Source organism: Lycium barbarum, chromosome 1 (genome assembly GCF_019175385.1).
Source record: "Lycium barbarum isolate Lr01 chromosome 1, ASM1917538v2, whole genome shotgun sequence".
NCBI classification, from domain to species: domain Eukaryota; kingdom Viridiplantae; phylum Streptophyta; class Magnoliopsida; order Solanales; family Solanaceae; genus Lycium; species Lycium barbarum.
Genome location: NC_083337.1, coordinates 75958533 through 75978922, shown reverse-complemented (window position 1 = coordinate 75978922; position 20390 = coordinate 75958533). Strand labels below are relative to the sequence as shown.

The 20390-nt window shown below is 35.0% G+C and overlaps 1 long non-coding RNA gene across 5 annotated transcripts; it reads right to left on the bottom strand.

The window, feature by feature from the left end:
* Window positions 1–16520: 16520 nt before the first annotated feature.
* Window positions 16521–20185, bottom strand: LOC132636004 (uncharacterized). Of its 5 annotated transcripts, none has more exons than XR_009580911.1 (4): window positions 19683–20185; window positions 19304–19330; window positions 17923–18426; window positions 16521–16909 (listed from the first exon to the last, which is right to left on the bottom strand). It is a non-coding gene; the product is annotated as an uncharacterized LOC132636004 (long non-coding RNA). The 5 variants fall into 5 exon arrangements; XR_009580907.1 differs by having other exon boundaries at window positions 17923–18262; window positions 19683–20183; XR_009580905.1 differs by having other exon boundaries at window positions 18167–18426; window positions 19683–20182.
* Window positions 20186–20390: the final 205 nt, after the last annotated feature.

The following is a 20390-nucleotide window of genomic DNA, read 5'->3' as shown; positions in this document are numbered from 1 at the left end:
ACCCTTATGACGATTTGTAACTTGATTTCAAGAGATTTTTAAGAAAACGTCTTAACTACTTTTCCAACTACTAATGATACTTATTCTGGATACTATATTGAGTCTCCGTAAAGGTACGATATTTTGTATTACGTTTAGCTCCACTATTCCCGCTTTGCTCTCTTATCGTACTATTGCCTTATTTTCGAACAATATAAAATAAAATGTTTTAACTATCCTTTCAACTACTAAGGAAAATCGTTTACTGACTCCCTCGAGTTTGGTAAGCCATTTTGGAATGTGAAAAATATTTCAGGAGGACTATTCTTCCGTAACTCATTATGATATATGACATACACTTGCTATGATTCCGTCCGACTTCATTGATTTGATTTGTCATTCGATATGCCTCATTGAGTCTCTGGAAATCTATGATATTTTTATTGCATTTAGTCTCTCACTACTCCATTCGTGGATGCCTCAATGTTTCCCACACTGAGCCCGGGCCAGGATATGTTGTCAAGCGTATTCCACTGCATTGTTCGCCGTGCCTCGATGTGAGGGGGCAGGTATATATGTACATGGGTTTTGGAGTATGCTGTGCCATGTACCCACATTCTGATATACTATGATCTGATATGGTCATCTGATATGATATGTTATGTTACAGGGTTATCCCCTACTCTGTTCCTTATGTATGGTGGCACCAGCGTCGGGGGGTGGCCACGTTCTGTTTCGCCGAGCCCTTGGCTGGGGCCGTACATAATATGGTATATGTTTCTGAACACACTCCTCATGTTTTGAAAATATGCATTTGATACTTCGGAGGTCACACTCACTTCTCTGTAAGTCCTGTTTCGGTTATGATCTTGTTCCGTATTGGGACCAGGTATGACATATGTTTTCAACAAATACTATTTATTCTTTATGATCAATATTTTGCTAATCTGGATATTCTGTCCATTTTCTGTACCTTCTGTTCTGATTATGACTTTGTTTACTACGTTCTGTGCTTTACATACTCAGTACATATTTCGTACTGACCCCCTTTCTTCGGGGGCTGCGTTTTCATGCCGCGCAGGTACAGAAGACAGATTTGCTGACCGCCTGCCTAGGACATCTATTCTGCTATGTTGGGAGCGCTCTTTTGTCCAGAGCCTATATGTTGGTACAGTCCGTCGCTATTATATATATGTATGCTATTCAGGGGTATGACGGGGCCCTGTCCCGTCTTATGATTTTGTTATGATCTGTAGAGGTCTGTAGACATACTTGTGTGGGTTCTGTATATGTTTGGGTATGATATGATCTGTGACAGCCTCATCGGCTTCCATGTACAGTATCGGTTCATTTATGGTTATTATTAACGCCAAGCGACTTCTATATTTGAAATATTCTGTCGTTTGCTAATTTGGGTTATTGGGTACGTTTGAGTGTCCAGCACGGACACTAGTCGCGGCCTACGGAGTTGGGTCGTGACAAAAGTGGTATCAGAGCGGTTCGTCCTCGGAATGTCTACAGGCCGTGTCTAGTAGAGTCTTGTTTATCGGTGTGTTGTGCACCACATCTATAAACAGGAGGCTACAGGACATTTAGGGTGTTACCTTTCTTTGATTCTTAGATCGTGCGATAGAGCCAGCTGTAGGAAATGAATTCCTTTCTTTACTAACCCTTAATTGCAGCTGGTGAACGGTATCGACGTAAGACAGCGCCTGCTGATATTGGAAGCTACACAGTACTCCGGTAAGCAATGATATGAGAGATGTATGCTGGGTAAGGTATCCTAAAGTACGATTAAAACATAAAGTTGAATATTAAAAAGAGAAACAAACATGGAAAGTGTAGCAGGTGCAGTTCGAGTTGGGCATGTGAGGTAAGCCTCGGCATTCTGATACTTTTATTTGAAATTGTTAGCCCCGTGTGGCTATGATGCGATATGATACGATATGTATATACGTATATGTGTTGGCCCTGTGAGGCATGGTTGGTATTTCCTGTGTACAGGTTTTGGGATAGTAAGAAATACAGAGGAACCTCTGCCCAAATTTTTCCAGAAATATAAACAGGAAAATAAGGTTTAAATTCTTAATATGTCTTGAAAGTCGATACGGATAGGGTAAATCTCTTATGTTGGGTTAAAAGTTTAAGAGATACCTTCATGTCATTCGTAAGAAGCGTTATCCTCATATGGAAAATTTTATCTCGAGAAAGCATATACGAGTAGCGAATTCAATTTATTTGGAGGGACCAGAAATATGTTCTAACCCCATTTTGTTTTAGCATAGCCCATGTGAAGGGCAAAATATGCGGAAGGGCAAAAATGTCCGACGAGCAAGTTTCCTCTAATTGGAAAAATACAAAGTGTATGACAAGCAGTCAGGAATTGAGCGGTTCGCTTACGACTCAAATATATATATATATATATATATATATATATATATATATATGTGTGGAGGTAATTAGGTGAATTAAGTACTAAAAGATTCCGCGAAGTTCGTCGGACTCTAGCTTCTTTTGCTGGTGGTCGGAAGATACCCTACAGTAATATTTTATCAGTTTTCCTCGACTGGTTGGAGATGGAATTTGTGGAATAAAAACCTAAACTCGTGGGCTGTCTCGAAACATATATATGCATGAAGGTAAATATTGAGGGTTTACAGGGGGCGACACGGTAACCATATAGTCAGAAAGGTAAAAGAATTCTCGCTACGTCGGGGTGGGACCCGATACGAGAACATTTTGAAAAGTTGTTAAGACCCCGATTTGTCTTAAATTACGTGACAAAGGCTGTGCGGGGCAATCGATGTAATTATACCGGTCTTAACGTGCCTAAATGCATTAAAGTTGTAAGGTTAAGCGTGCCAGGGCCAGAGCAATTCTGGGATGGGTGACCCCCTGGGAAATGTGCAAAATTTTTTTGCAAACATAAGTATAAGAGACGAATAGGAAATTCGGGGTAACCTAAAGGGAATTAGGATATGTGGAATAGTTAGAAACTTTATAGGGGTCACACGAGCTGAGACGGGTTAGATTGTTAAAAAGAAAGAAAAAGCAGCGCAGCCCTGAAATTAGAGTAAATTCGAACAAGTGATTGAAGATGTGTTGTAAAAGAAATGGTAGTGATATATATATATGTATGCGTAGGGCCCCCATTTATGACTGTGTCGATTGATTGGTGAACCCTAATAGCCAGTGTTGTAACATACGGGAAACATTACCTGGATAGAATTTACGAGAAAAAAAGAAAGGTGTGGTATCAATGTACGAAATCGATTGATACTCGGTTTGCTACCGGTTGGGATTGAAAGATCCTAATACAATGATGTTTGGAAAGAAAGGAGAATAATCGAGTGGAAGGTAAGGAGATCCAAATGTTAGAAGAAGTGAACCGTGAGAAACGTAATTAAGTGGAGCCTCTGAAAGAGTCGACGGGCAAAGTACGAAGTCAATTGCGAAAGCAAACAAAAATGGAATAGTACAGGGCAAAGGAAAACTTATGGCATGAAATGATGAATTATGTGAATATCGAATGATTCGATTGTCGAGCAAATAGAATGACAGGTAAGGAATGGGTATGAAGGAAGAATGTGATTATTATGAGATAAACAACTACATTAATTATATTACTTGAGTACCAGCTATCGGATAAGATTGCGTACTATATACTTGTGATTCCGTTAATGTCTCGAAGAGAAAATTAAGTTGCAGGTCAGAAAGAAAAGACATGAATATGGTAGGAGTATAACCCTAAAAAGGGGGGAGCCGAATTCACGGCAGAGAAGATGGTTCAAATTATTGAAAGATTGTGATGTTAATATTTTGTGCCACCCTAGAAAAGTTAAAGCTGTGACAGATGCACTTAGTCGTGAGTCTACGGACGGCTTGACCGGCGTACATTCAGAAATAAAGAATTGGTCTGTAAAAACTCTTTAGTCGGCTAGCCTTGGAGTCCGTTTGGTCGGTTCTGAAGATATTGGAATTTCGTCCGAAGAAGTTATCGAATTATCGATCATGGGAAAGGTAAAGCAGCGTCAGTTTGAGGATCCTATTCTGGTGTCGTACAGAGATACGACCTTTGACAAGGAAAAGATCCAACTCGAAGTTTTACCGGATAAGTATTGTTATACCGAGGCAGATTATGTGTGCCCGACATCGTAAGGCCTGTTGACCAGTGCCCAAATTGTCAGCAAGTTAAAATTAAGTATCAGAAACCGGGTGGACTGTTTCAGGAAATGGAAATTCCGACTTGGAAGCGGGAGATAATTAATATGGATTTCATTACAGGTTTGCCTCGCACCCCACGGAAGTATGATTTCCATACGGGGTATGGTTGATAGGCTAACAAAATCAGCCCATTTTCTCCCCGTCAGAACCACTTATTCAGTTGAGGATTATGCCAGGCTATATGTATTAAAGGAATAGTGAGACCCCACAGAGTTCCTATATCTATTGTCACTGACGGAGATACTCAGTTTATGACTAATTTCTGAAGATTTGTTTTCAGGAAGGATTAGGGGCTCAGATAAGTCTGAGCACAGTATTTAAACCTCAGAGCAACAGACAGTCCGAGCACACTATACATACGCTAGAAGATATGTTGAGGGCATGTGTTATTGATTTCAGAGGTAGTCGGGATGACCACCTGCCATTGATCGAGTTGCTTATGATAACAGCTACTATTCTAGCATTCAGATGGCCCTATGAGGCTTAGTATGACAGAAAATTCAGGTCACTGATCAGCTAGTTCGATACTGGCGAAACAGAATTTATCGGTCCAGATATGATCCAGCAGGCCGTTGATAAAGTGAAACTTACCCGACGGAGACAATTAGCAACTTAGAGTTGTTAGAAGTCATATGCAGATAAACGGCGTCGACCCTTGGAATTCCAGGTCGGCGATAGGGTATTTTTGAAGTATCACCTATGAAAAGCGTAACGCGAAAGAGTAAGCTCAGTCCGCAATATATCGGGCTTTATCAGATTATTTAAAGGATGGAGAATGTCACTTACGAGCGAGATCTACCATTTGATCTGGAAAAGGTACGTCCGGCATTTCATGTATCCATGTTCCGTAAATGTGTTGGTGATCCCTCCAGAACATTTCCAGTGAATGATATTCAAGTGACGGAGGAATTGTTTAATGAAGAACAATCTATAATTATTCTGAATCGCCAGACGCAGAAATGACGCCCTAAAGATATACCCCCTGTTAAGGTCTTATGGTAAAAAGCAATGACCTTGAAAGTAGAGGACGGAATGAAAAAGAAGTGCCCTCACTTATTTCTTATGCCCACAGGTAATCTAAATTCCTTACTTGATTATATTCAAGGCGAATGTGTATCACTTGTGCGGGCCGTAAAAGAAACTCCCCCGAAGTACTTACAGACCCTATAGGACCAGTCTAACATTCGAGGACGAATGTTCCAAAGGGGGGGAGGAGGTTATATCCCGTATTTTTGCGTGTTCGGGAAAATTCGAAATAATCTTGATTTGTAAGGAATAAGGTCATATGTTGATTTGAATTAATCTATGTGGGTGTTGTTCATGAAAAATATTGGTGTGGAAGTGTTGAGGAAGGCCAAGGGCAACAATTGGAATTTCGCGAATTAGTTTCGGGAATTACAAAATGAGAATTATAATCAATTGGGCTCAAAAAATAAAAGATGAAAATGAGGCCCAACAAGAGAAGGGGTGGTCGGCCATCACCATGGCCCAAGCCCACCAATTAATAAAATTTTTCCATGTGCTAATTAATTATAAAGGGAACACTTATCCCTTAGAAGTTTCATGAAACTAACAAGGAGAAAAACAAGAACAATAAGAGCTCAAGAACAAAGGCCATTCGGCCATGAGCTCTCCATTTTCACCCCTCAAAATTTTGATCCAAAAATTATTGTCTTGTGGTTTTCCCACTAAATTGAGTGTCCTCTACAACTTGGTGCAATTGTTTGGGAGAATAGAGCACTTGTTCCATCAATCTCACACTTGGGCTAAGTGAAGAAGACTAAGGAAAAAGGTAAGAATTCATCCCTTTTATTTGTGTTATGAAGTCTTGTTTGTGTTGTAGTATGTGGGAATGAGTTGATTGTATGGAAAAATGGAAGATTTCAAAGTGGGTATGGAATATAGTGTATAGCCGTGAGTGTATATATGTGGTATACATATATGAGTTGAATTTTATGTTATATTCTAATTGTGTGTCTGATGGAATTCATATTGAGAATGAAAGTGGAATAAATTTGGTTGAAGTTGGAAATGTATAGGTTGGCCGTGTGGTATTTGAAGTTGGAATGAGAATGAATTAATTTGGTTTAATATGTTAGTTGTGTTGTTGTGATGCTTGCAATGTAAATAGAGGTAAAATGATATAAGTTTGCATTGAAATGGAATGTAGAAGCTTATGTCGTTTAGGTATGATCTTACGACATTATGAGAATGAAGTTGTTAGGGTGCAAATTATGATGGTTATTGATGAACTTGGAAGATGGAATCATATTATGAATATGTATGTCAAAGGTTAGAAGTTTTGAATGAATTATGACTTTGGTGGAAAGTTGTATATTTTATATATCGTATGAATATTTTGTGGAAACGATATGAAATGCTTCTAAATTATATTGTGATGATCTAGATTAATGGTGAATGAGAAACCATTGAGATTAGTTTGGAAATTGAAGTTGAAATGAAGGTTATGACATTATGTCGGAAAGATAGCTAGTTAAGTTAGATTGTGTTTATAGTGATTGTTGTTGTTGTTGTTGATGTTGTTGTTGGGTTGTTGTTGATTGTTCTGGCCGAGTTGAATTCTCGGGGACGCTACATGTATAGGGGAGATGCTGCCCAAATTTCTGTAGAAAAGTGTTGACTTTAGATTTAAGCCTAAAGCCTTATGGTTAACATTTGGTAAATGTGACCATTTGCAGATTTTGGACGAAACGGGAAGTGAACTTGGAAAGGCGTAAAGTGCGTAAAAGGTATGTAAAGCTATCCCGATCCTTCTTTTGGCATGCCCTAGGTATACTAGAAGCGGATTCGGGCCTCGGAATATATTCTGCCCGTCGGAATCCGCGTTTGAAATCATCACTTTTTCGTTCAATATGATTGAACCCTTTAAGTATACTTTACTGAAAAATTATGCAAACTCCTCCAAACTGCATAGAAAGTTATGGAACATCCCTAAGACCTCTGTAGATGACCCCACAAGTTTAAAATACGTAAATTGAGCCCGCTGCCTTGTTTGTCCCGAGGCGGGCCCACTATTTCCGATTTTACCCTTATGACGATTTGTAACTTGATTTCAAGCGATTTTTAAGAAAACGTCTTAACTACTTTTCCAACTACTAATGATACTTATTCTGGATACTATATTGAGTCTCCGTAAAGGTACGATATTTTGTATTACGTTTAGCTCCACTATTCCCGCTTTGCTCTCTTATCGTACTATTGCCTTATTTTCGAACAATATAAAATAAAATGTTTTAACTATCCTTTCAACTACTAAGGAAAATCGTTTACTGACTCCCTCTAGTTTGGTAAGCCATTTTGGAATATGAAAAAGATTTCAGGAGGACTATTCTTCCGTAACTCATTATGATATATGACATACACTTGCTATGATTCCGTCTGACTTCATTGATTTGATTTGTCATTCGATATGCCTCATTGAGTCTCTGGAAATCTATGATATTTTTATTTCATTTAGTCTCTCACTACTCCATTCGTGGATGCCTCAATGTTTCCCACACTGAGCCCGGGCCAGGATATGTTGTCAAGCGTATTCCACTGCATTGTTCGCCGTGCCTCGATGTGAGGGGGCAGGTATATATGTACATGGGTTTTGGAGTATGCTGTGCCATGTACACACATTCTGATATGCTATGATCTGATATGGCCATCTGATATGATATGTTATGTTACGGGGTTATCCCCTACTCTGTTCCTTATGTATGGTGGCACCAGCGTCGGGGGGTGGCCACGTTCTGTTTCGCCGAGCCCTTGGCAGGGGCCGGACATGATATGGTATATGTTTCTGAACACACTCCTCATGTTTTGAAAATATGCATTTGATACTTCGGAGGTCACACTCACTTCTCTGTAAGTCCTGTTTCGGTTATGATCTTGTTTCGTATTGGGACCAGGTACGACATATGTTTTCAACAAATACTATTTATTCTTTATGATCAATATTTTGCTAATCTGGATATTCTGTCCATTTTCTGTACCTTCTGTTCTGATTATGACTTTGTTTACTACGTTCTGTGCTTTACATACTCAGTACATATTTCGTACTAACCCCCTTTCTTCGGGGGCTGCGTTTTCATGCCGCGCAGGTACAGAAGACAGATTTGCTGACCGCCTGCCTAGGACATCTATTCTGCTATGTTGGGAGCGCTCTTTTGTCCAGAGCCTATATGTTGGTACAGTCCGTCGCTATTATATATATGTATGCTATTCAGGGGTATGACGGGGCCCTGTCCCGTCTTATGATTTTGTTATGATCTGTAGAGGTCTGTAGACATACTTGTGTGGGTTCTGTATATGTTTGGGTATGATATGATCTGTGACAGCCTCATCGGCTTCCATGTACGGTGTCGGTTCATTTATGGTTATTATTAACGCCAAGCGACTTCTATATTTGAAATATTCTGTCGTTTGCTAATTTGGGTTATTGGGTACGTTTGAGTGTCCAGCACGGACACTAGTCACGGCCTACGGAGTTGGGTCGAGACACTTACAGACTACAGTGAATGCTATCCCTCAAGTATTACAAACTCTTCAACAGAATGAGCCATGGCTAATACCACACCTTGAACGGTTTTCAATACCTGAGTTTGAGTTTCACACCTGTAGTCCATTGGGTCTGCTTCTCTTTGCATTTCTGATCCTCAGATTAGGAATTTGCATTTGAAGATTCAAACATTATTTAACACCAAATGGCACATTTTTCCATCATGTAAACAGATAAATACATAACATGCACACGTGAAGGCAATCAAACATGTACTCCATCACATACATAGGTTGGGGTACTAAAAGAATTGATAAATTAAAAGCTTATAAAATTACCATACAAGACAAAAATGAAATTAATTGCTTACTCTTTAAGGAGTCTAGTATAGCAACAAGTTTTGTGATTCCGGTGGCAGAGGCAACAACATCGCCGATAACACAAACTCTCGATGAAATGATGATGGCTAATTTTAAGACTGTATTTTGTCTACTTTCTGAGGATAGTTACTGTATAATTGTTACTAAAAAGGTAAGGAAAAAGAGGATAGCTCTTGGAACTCACTAATTAGATGTTTGCTTCTCCTCCTTTTCAAGCTCCACTTCCCCACACAGTATATACACATACAAAGTCTTGAGTCAAACGATCTACGGGTTCATGAATTTAAGTGTCAGTTTGGTCATGGATGGTTTTTAGTTTACTTTAGAAAAAATGTTTTGATATTTTCATATTTGTGTGGCTGTAAAAAGGTAAGTTTTAAGTTAAATTATTTCTAAATATAAAAATATATCATTAAATTATTTTTAAATATAAAAATATATCATTCTTTTTTTATAGACTAAAAATGAAAGTATATCACATAAATTAGGACAGAAGGAGTAATAACTTTAATTATAAAAATGTTTATCAAAACAACATTTGATCTCTCTGTTAAATGTTTCACTTAAATAACATTTTACTAATTAGATCTGTAAATAAATCTAAAAGAAAAAAAAGAGTATTTGTAGTTATGAGATAATAAAAAAAATACAAGGTAACAAGAAATGTAGCCAAAGAATCTGAAGGGAGAGAGATATTTTATTTCTTTTGAATTTGACGTACAAAATGAATTGATTCTGCTTAAGATGTTAGCAAGCAGTCTGCTTGATTGCCAATTTCAAAAAATAACTATAAGACTTTTCAAGAAGCTACTTATAAGTTATGCATGAACTATTTGCAAACTACTTGCTTGATTACAAATTTCCTACGTATTTGTAACACTTGCTTCAGTTTATAAAAAAAATTAAATGCGAACCCCATTTTAAAGATTTAATAACCAAAATACTAATCTTGTGAAATATGTTATCTAATGTCTCATTCACAATTTTAAATACATTCTTTTAAATTGTTTTTATGTTTTTACCCAAACATGATTTTCATCTCACTTAACCCCTAGTCCCCCTCTGCGTGTCAGCGCCCCGCCCCCAATGTGCGCTCCTGCCCACCTTTTTCTGATTTTGTTTCACTTTCTTTCCTTTTTCATTTATTTTGCTCATTCTAGTATGATCTTTTTATCTTTTTCACTTTTATTTTTTTTCCTTTTTCTAATATTATTTTTACTTTATTTCATTCTAAGCTTCCTCATTGTTTTTAAAAAAAATTAGCTATCTTTATTTTGTTCTTTCTAGTAAGAATTTTCATTTTTTTTCACCTTTTTTCACTTTATTTTTTAGTTTGTTCTTTTTAGTAAAATTCCTCCGTCCACAACACTTGTCATTCTTTTTCACTTTTTTTTTTGTATTAAAATCTTTCACTCTTTTACACTTTCTTTCTTTCTTTTTATTTTCTTTTTTGTTTTTTTTCTCACTTTTTTTTCCTTCTAGTAAAATTTCTCATTCTTTGTGCTAATTTTAAAATATTTTTATTTTTTATATTTTATTTTTCTAGTAAAATCTCTCTGCCATCCCCACACTTCATTTGTGGGATTACACTGGTATATTGTTGTTGTTGTCGTAAAATTCCTCCATCAAAATTGTCACTCTCTTTTACTTTTTATTTTACTTTTTTTCATGATTAGTGAAAAGTCGCCTGTATCACACTTTTTAAATGTGATTTTGGAAATTTTATTTTATTTTAGGTAATGGTATTTTCAAAACTTTCAAATAAAAATAATTTAGTTTAAAAAATCATCTTGGGTCTTTTTCGTGTTATTTTGTTATATAAAATTTAGTATATTGATGGTATATCGTGAATACTATTAAATATAATTATATACCATTTAATATGCATGTGATATATTGTGTAGAGTATTAAATATACAAATATACTTGAGATATTGTGAATATTACTAATATATCAGTAATCACAATATACCATAATTCAACAAAAATCATGATATACTACATAATATATTACAAAATTATTTAATATAATCATAGAATACCATGATCAAATCATGGATATTACACAATATACAATTCACATATAGTGAATATCATTTCTAAAACAAATCATAGTTACACACGATTCAACTGTATTCATAGTATAATACCCAATATACCAATGTATCATTATCATATTTTGGATATCATTTAATATATCAATAATCATAGTATTCATGGTATACTACATAGTAGTAAATTTGTAAAGTTTATAAGAGATAATGGTAATAACACACCTGGTGTATCACTTTTTTGTAGGTTTCATTTTTGAACTATCAAGTGTTTGCGTACCTAAACTATCACCAAGTATATATCAAAACACACTTTGACTAGTATCTGATGGTGTGTGGCATATAATCTTTTTTGTTTTAAAATGGCGCCAAATGGCACTCCACGCGGATAATTAAAGGAATTAATCTTTTGAAAAAAAAAAGATAATGGTAAAAAATACACTTGAAGTATCACGTTTTTGCGAGTTTACTACCTGAACTATTAGGTGTTTCCATTTCCTACCTAAACTATCATCAACTATTTATCAAAATACACCTCAAAATGAATGAATCAGTTGTCATGTGGATGAAATTTTATGCGCAAATTAAGTTGTCACACGCTTTTGGCGATTTATTCTTAAACTTGGTCTAGTCAGCTTCTAGGTGAGTTTTGATAAATAGTTGGTGATAGTTTAGGTAGAAAACGTAACCATAGTTGATCAGGTAGGAAACTAAAAAAAAAAAAAAACGATATTCAGATGCGCATTATTGCAATTTACAAACTTAAAACATGACTTAATAAGGGTCCCAAAATCGGCTATCAATGCACTTGCGCCCCCTTTTTTCTTGAAATTCTTTATTTGAATCACATAATTGTAAACACTGTTATTCACGTGCATCAGAAAATACAACTTTAACCTATGTCAAAATATGTCGCAACCTTCATTCTTATACTACCCTAAGCACCAAAAAAGATTAAAGTTATCAAGAAATCTATTAGCATCAAAAGATTACCTTACACACACAACATTAGACTCTAGTGCACATTAATATTATGCATAGACTCTTTGTGCATCTTATGCCTAGAGTTGTCTCTCCGCACGACTCAAGAACATCTCGTGTATGTTTTACTTCTTTGAAATTATAGTCCATCTTATAAGTCTCAAAACGTTTCATTTTTATATGATTTTATAATTATTTAAGGGAAAAAGGGTAAAAAATGCCCCTTTACTTTGAAAAAAGGGCTAAAAATATCCTCCGAACTAATTTTGAATAAAAAATACCCCTCTCGTCATTAAAGTTTTCAAATATACCCCTGTCTTAACGGAAATCCGCAACATAACCCGATTTCATTTTTAAACCCACTCGATTTAAAACCGACCCAACTACATAAAAATCCATATGCGACCAACTCGTTCCCGAGTCCTACATCCAAAGCCACTAGGCACAGGAGCGGGCAACCCACATGCGTTTTTTATTTAGTTGGGTCGGTTTTAAATGGAGCGGATTTAAAAATGAAATCGGGTTATGTTGCGGATTTTCTTTAAGTATATTTGAAAACTCTAATGACGGGAGGGGTATTTTTTTATCCAAAATTAGTTCTGAAGATATTTTTAGCCCTTTTCCCAAAGTAGAGGGGCATTTTTGACCCTTTTCCCATTATTTAACTACAAATAAAATTGGGAAAATTTTCATAAACATTCCTGCAAGTTTGACTTCGTAACACTAATCATCCTTATGAATTATAATATTTAGTTTACCTCTATTCTTTTGATTTTCATTGTGACATCTTTTCTAAACTTATTTATGATTAATGTAAAAGAAATATGTATTATATTGGCCTATTTGCTCTTTCTAATATACTAGAGCATTTTGTTTAACCAAGTTTGTAAACATCTCTTTTTAAAAAGAATTCCTTCAAAATAAATATGTATTACCTGTCAAATCTCATATAAGATGAATCTGTAATCATTGTTGTCATCTATCATCATCTAACTTTATCCCCGGCAATCGTGGATCAGTTCGATTTTACAAAGCATCAAAACAATTCATTTGCATCAGGAAATGAAAGCTATGAATCTTTTCTAATTCTTTTAAGGCTAAGGATTAAATTTGCCTCTGAACTATGCAAAATGGAACATATTTGCCCTCCATTAATAGTTACGGCCAAATATATCATCGCCGTTACTAGATGGGGTCAAATTCGCCCCTCAACCATGTAAAATTGAACAAACTTGCTATTTTTAAACAGTGAAAGGTGCTAGCTTAGCACCTGCTGATGTCACGTGTCACACAATTATGGAATAATTTTTAAACAAAAAGTAAATTTGAACCTTCCATACAGTTTAGGGGCAAAAAGCTATTTGCTCCAAATTTCATATATTAATTTAAAGTGACAATTATTGGGATGAAAGGGAGAAGGCACTTACTTCTCCAGAAGGGGACACAGTTACAAAGACATAACTTGGGGTATCTTTGCTTAGAGAGTCCTAGAAGAATTATCATTTGAACGAATCACTGCAAGTCTGCAACTCTCATTATTGGGAAATTGTTTCTTCAATGTTTTCGCGGTAAAACTAGCATCTGTATAAAATTAAATACTATGAAACAAGTATATTAGAATGACAAATTAATCAGATGAGAATTTGTTTACATCAATAATAAATAGATAATAAGTAGGTTAAAAATTGTTACTACAAAGAATCAAAAGGAGTTAAATGTAATATCGTAACCGGAAAACTAAGTGAACATTTGGACATATAAATTGTGAAATTTGGAGAAAAAAAAATATTTTTGTTTTCATGTTGAAAATGATATATAAAAATTGGTGTTGTGTTTGGATATGGATACAAATTGAAGTTGTTTTTGAGATTTTGTGAGTGATTTGGAGTAAAAATTGCGAAAACAACTATTTGGAGTTTTTCGGGGGAGGGGGGGGGGGGGGGGGGGGGGGCTTAAAAGTCATTTTGGTTTGACCAACAACTTTACCCTTTTATCCATGATATTTTCTGTTAATTCCAATACTACCCTTACTTCTAAAAACCCTTTAAGAACTTTTACCCAAACACGTAACTGCTTATTTATTAAATAACTTTCAGCACTTAAAAAGTACTTTAAGCACTTATGCTTAAAAGCCACTTTTTTTCAGCTAATCCAAACGGGCTCCTAATTTGGAGTAATTTAGTCAAATTACTTATTTTTGCCTAGAATTAGTAATTTCTTAAGAGGCGTGCAAATGACTAAGTTCCCGTTTGGCCATAGATTTTGGGAGCATATTTTGAAGATTTGTTTTCAAAATCTTTGTTTGGCCATAACATTTGGACAAATTTTGAAAACAAATCTTCAAATCCCAAATCCTCGCTCAAACTTATTTTTTGGCCAAGATCTATATTTTATTATTTTCAAAACTTCTAAAAACTACCTCAAACTTTTATATTCTATAAAAAAAAAAAAGCTCCATCTATTTATGACCAAGTAATTCTATCTACCATATTCGAAAGCCGTATCTACTATGTTTCCACAATTAAAGCAGTTTCTTCTATAAAGTGAACGAGCTAAGCTGTGTCCAAACAGTAGAAGAAGAAACCCCAAGGAAAACTACTATGTCAACTGTAGAAATCTGTTGCGAAGATAAAAATGGATCTTTGTATTATAATTTGAATTGTAGTAGCTAATAAGTGTGTTATTAACAATTGTTATTAGAATATCATGCTTTGCATAATTTGGGATTAGCAAGTATGTATGTTTTGTATGGTTGGGTATTCTTGATAGTTTTTAGAACTTATGGGTATAAGTAATGTTTCATGTTTTACAAAATAAAAAGTGAAATATGTTTTAAAAAACTATGGTCAAACACATTTTCAAAACTTGAAAAACTTCACCCAAATAAAGTTTTTAATTTTTTTTTTTTTTTTAAATTTATTGCCAAGCGCTAGCTAAGTGAACACTCTTTTTGAATCGGAAGAATATTGAGTAAACTAGACGGGCCCAACACTTTAGATTATAGTGCATCTATGTGTATGTAGTTGTCTTTGAATAGTGATTATATATATATATATATATATATATATATATATATATATATATATATATATATATATTATGTTCAAAACACGATTAATATAACATTGTAGTTTGTGCTCCGTATCTAAAATTTTATTATATTAATGTTTGTTACGAATACAAAATCGGCAAAGTTATTAATATTTTTTAAAAGAGAAGACTTGTTTAAAAGGAAACTATTTTCCTCTCTTTGACATAAAACAATAGCAATATTTAAGCATTAGTTACTACTTTCAATAAAAGGTTCAAACCATGTTCTAAGCAGAAATAAAAATAAAAAATTTCAGTACCGTGCCAAAAACAAAGACCATTAACTTGATCATGATATGCTTTGGGAAAAATCCTGCCCCCTTAGACATATATATTTCATGTATAATTGAACACGTATATTTCTGATGATGAAACTACTTTCAATGTTTGATTTTCTAATACTTAGGGCCCATTTGGCGATAAGAATTTTTCACTTTTTTCCGGAAAACGTTTTCACTTTATTTGAAAATCAACGTTTGGCCATAAAAACTCCAAATACAACTTGAAGCTGTATTTAAAATTTGAAAAACACCAAAAATTCTGTTTTCACTTTTTTCACTTTCAGTACGTTCAAACAACCAAATATTCTTTACAAAAATTATAACCAAACACAACTTCATCTTCAACTCAAACTTCAGAATTTCAAATAAAGTGAAAAATATTGGTTTTCATGACCAAACGCCTACTTAGACGTATTTCCCTCATGAAAATAATTCTTTACCTATAAACAAAATCAATATTAATATGTTAATTTTATTACAACTTTATCCTTATTACATTGTATCAGTAATTTTACTAATATGTGAATGTTATATTTTTCCACATATGTAAGAATTTTCAGGAAAAATATATTTCTTTGTAATAACATCCGAAACTGCATATAGTTCACTTTCATACTTTGTTTAATAATGAAGGTTTTAAAAGGTGATTTACTTAAGAATTTGTAAATGTGAAGAAGTTCATATTTTAAAAAAGAAAAACATTTCAAGAGTACATGTGCCCCAAAAAGGTGAAGATGACACATAAGAATTATTGAGAGACTATAGCACGGGCCCAACAACGTATGTGGCTACATAGCACGGGCGTATTAGTGCTCACTTTCCTAACGACAGCTTGAAATTTAAAAACATACGTACACAATATGGTAAGAGACTACAGGCAATAATCATTATGATATCTGATACCTACATTTAGATGGCCTGTGCTGAGGACGGGCCCAACATTTGACCTTAGCAACGATATAGATGTAACATGTAGACTTACCGCCTACTTTCTGTCCTTTTAATCATATAGCTATTGTTTGAAACTTCATTCTCTTGGTTGAACTCTTCCCACTTTTATTCCATCAGATAGTCATCTAAGTTTAAAGCTAGTAGAAGACTGAGTTCTAAGATACTAAAACCAAAGCTGCAAGAGTTTTAAACTATGAAAATGAAAGCTAATATTGGCCTATGTACAGTGAATAGGCTTTGAGTAGCATAATAACTTCGCTGAGCTATAACCTGGACAGTTAGTACAATCACCTATGTAACTGCAGAGATTAAAAATCTAGAAACTAAATATGTCTTCCAAAGTCAACAGGGTGACGTTTTCATTCATCTGATTTAAGTCTTCCTTCCAATTTGAAATCTCGTCCAGGTGATGAAAATCGTTAGCAATCCTAAGAGTTGAACTTCCTTTATTGTAAGAGATCGAGTGACCTGCAAATATAATTTACCAGGTATCTTAGTCGCTTCAAACACCAAAGGCTGTAAGTGTTTTAGGCATTTAGATTTTTTTTTTTCCAATTTCAATGAAAGCAGTGCCAAATATAACATAGTCAATAGATTACAGTAATCAAAAGTGTTTATGATACAACATGGTATGGATTTAATATGGTTCTTCTCTACAATATGTGTGTGCCAAAGGGGACAAAATAATGGTGTGAGCTTGTCTGCTTATCTACATTTTGTTGAACTCTATAGTTGCTCAATAGCGCTTGTTATTCAATGGTCTAATCATGTAGGTTGGTATTGCATATTCTGCTAAAGTGAGTGACGTCTGGACCCCTCCTTTCGTTGAAGGAAAACCTAGCCGTGCTACTGCTACATAGAAAATGAACTATACTAAATGGATAGAGGGCAAAAGCGGCACATCTCATCAGCAATTCCAGAGGAAAACTGAAAGTAGCAGAGCAAAACGATAAAGTCTCTATGGGTGATAGTAAGGTTGCTAAGTACAATGACCTAAGAAATCTTTTTCTAGTTAATAGCTTAAATCGACAGTCACAAGGGTACAATATATTTCAAAGACAACAGACTGTCAACTCCGAGCAAGCAGGGATACCAAGAAGAGTAAGTGGGAATGAAAATTACTTGTCAATACTAATTCCACCTCCTTTACAAAAGAAAACTGAACCACAGACTTCATAAATTTCAATGTCCAAAGTAAACAAAGCAGCAACTACTGCCAAGAAACATAAGCTAACTTACAATTTCATTGGATTGTTTTGTTCTCCTTGCAAGACCTTTTTTTGGAACAACAAAAAGGTAATGACCTGTTGCTAGAATAAGGAATTTTAAGTATTTTTCCAAAGATCCTTCTAAGAAATGGACTCTACATCATGGTCATAGATCAACATTTTAACAGTCTTTCAATCTTTCAGTATTATTGAGGCCAACAGCAGTGAGGGGAAATAATTGGAGATAAAGCAGGTGTACCTAGAAACACTCACCTCCTAAATTCTCAGCAACTATTTTTCCTCCATTTGACATAATGCTGCCAAAGCATTATAGTTTCCTTCAAGCACACAATTTAGTCTCATACAGGGACCATGTTGACTTGAATATTAACTCTTAACTCAGGAAAGTTGACTCAAAATTGTTGGAGAAAGTAATATGTAAAATGGTTCATTTTCATTTGTTCTAGAAATACCATGATAAACAGGGATCTATGAGGCGCTACCTCTTTAATTTTACCTCATTCATAAACACCAATTTACCCTGGGCCAACTATTTGGGACTGTTATTGGGAACTTTTATCACCTTTGAATGTGACTCGTCACTGTTTAGCTCCTGAAATGATCACAAAGCTATAATTTTTTAGTTCAGGCTCGTTGAAATAGTGGATAAACTCGTAACACACACATTGATTTACAAACAGTATTTCGGTTTTTGCAAATAATGTATGTCCAGACGCCTTTACTAAACCGATTTGCAGGTTCTGTAAATGGAGCGAACTGCAAAACCATAAGAGTTAGCCATACCATTGCCACAACATAATTATTGGCTAGAAAAACTAAACTCATCTTGTCATCATTTTTTATCAGTTCATATACTGATGTAATTAATACAAACAGTAGGCTTCATGTATCTTATATTCTGCGAAATTGTCAAAACTATGAAGAGAAACGTAAATTAGAGTCAAATAAGGTAATAGCATAACAGTCAGCCTTGCCACTGGCACAACTTAATCTGTGAAAAGCAGCAACTACATGGACTGAATTCTACGCACCAAGCGTAATAAAGACTTCAACTTTAGCACAAATTCAACAACAACAGCAACTATAGTACTAAAAATCAGCAAGCTTTTTGACTCCCAAAAGGGTCGATACACAGTAGCAAATTAGGCGAAAGTAGCTCACCAACTGTCCAAAATTTTGTAAAGGTCCACATTAATATCAAAGCAACATAAACCCAAGAACCAAACAGCAATCAAGAATGGCCCAAACAATATCGCTAATGGAATATTGATAAAATTTGCTATTTACAAAAGCTCAATTCCTACTCTCTTCACTTGTTACTAAGCTTTGATGTGCAGCAGAATAATAATAGGCAGAGTCGAAGCCTTAATAGCCCAAAATATACTAATGGACTTCTAGTAAATCCCAAACAGCTTAAACTTTCATCAAATCAAATTTACATTAACTATTGAAATAATTCTCAACAACCTTCGAATGATAGTACACTTTTATTGACTTCCCGTTTAATTCGATTTAATACACAAAACTATCCAAATCCAAAGAATAAGTGTCACATCATTTGATTTACGTTCACTTATTATGCTTTAGGAATCAGGATTCCTACTAAAGTAGTAAAGCAAAGTAAATAATGTACCTTATAGATGAGAATCTTGAAGAACACCTGTGAAAAAAGAAAAAAGAGATACAATAAACGATTATTGAGTTGTCTCAGGCATATCATGAATTACCAATAAATTTCTCATTACTTTTCATACCCTTCCATGTCTATAGAATTTTCTCTAAGATTTTACTGGTATTGCATCCCCGTTACCATTGCGCCATCAATGAAAAATATACAGCCCAACATAAAATATAACCCCGCGTAGCCATATTTTTAGTATACACTACTATACATAATGTATCAAACTTGTATAGAAGTGTATAAAAGGATTTTTGTTCCAGTAGACATAGAGTGTAATTTTCCCTTTTTAAGAAAAATCAAGCATTGAGGCTCAGATCTGTAATATACTTACGGTCCTGCAAAGAGAGACTAAAATCACCAACATGGCTGCAAACACCGGTTTTCGGGTCGGCCCGCCACGATACGGGTCGGGGCATCCCAATACCCTAATCAACTTTGCTCAGACAAACTAAGAACAAAAAATCATCATCATAGCCTCAAAATTTTCGCTAAAATTATTACTATTACTATATGATTCTCACTTTGCTCTGGTACTGTTTAGAAAGAAAAAGAAGGAAAATAAGTTACTGTAACTCACTGATACAACACCACCGAAGACTAACTCGAACCAAAGCAGAGAAATTTAAGAGAATGGTCTGTATTGAGGAGCAGTACCGATGTCAGAAGCGGAGAAGGTGAAGCGAGGGTGAATAGATCTGATGTTCTGGTAGCTCCTACAATTCGTAAGGAAGAGAGGAGTTGAAGGAGTAGATATCAGTAGTGGTGGCTTTAATAATTAATAAAATAAGTACTGGGGGCGAAATTACAATTCTACCCCTGTTCGTCCACAACGGACGACGAGAAAGTAAGCCGAACTGGCTCTTCTATATAGTGTACTAGATGGCTTATGCCCGTGCTGCGCACGAGCCCAACACTTCAGATTATAGTGTATTTATATATATATATATATATTATGTTTGAAATATGATTAATATAACATTGTAATTTATGCTCCGTATCTAAAATTTTATTATATTAGTGTTTGCTACGAATTCGCATG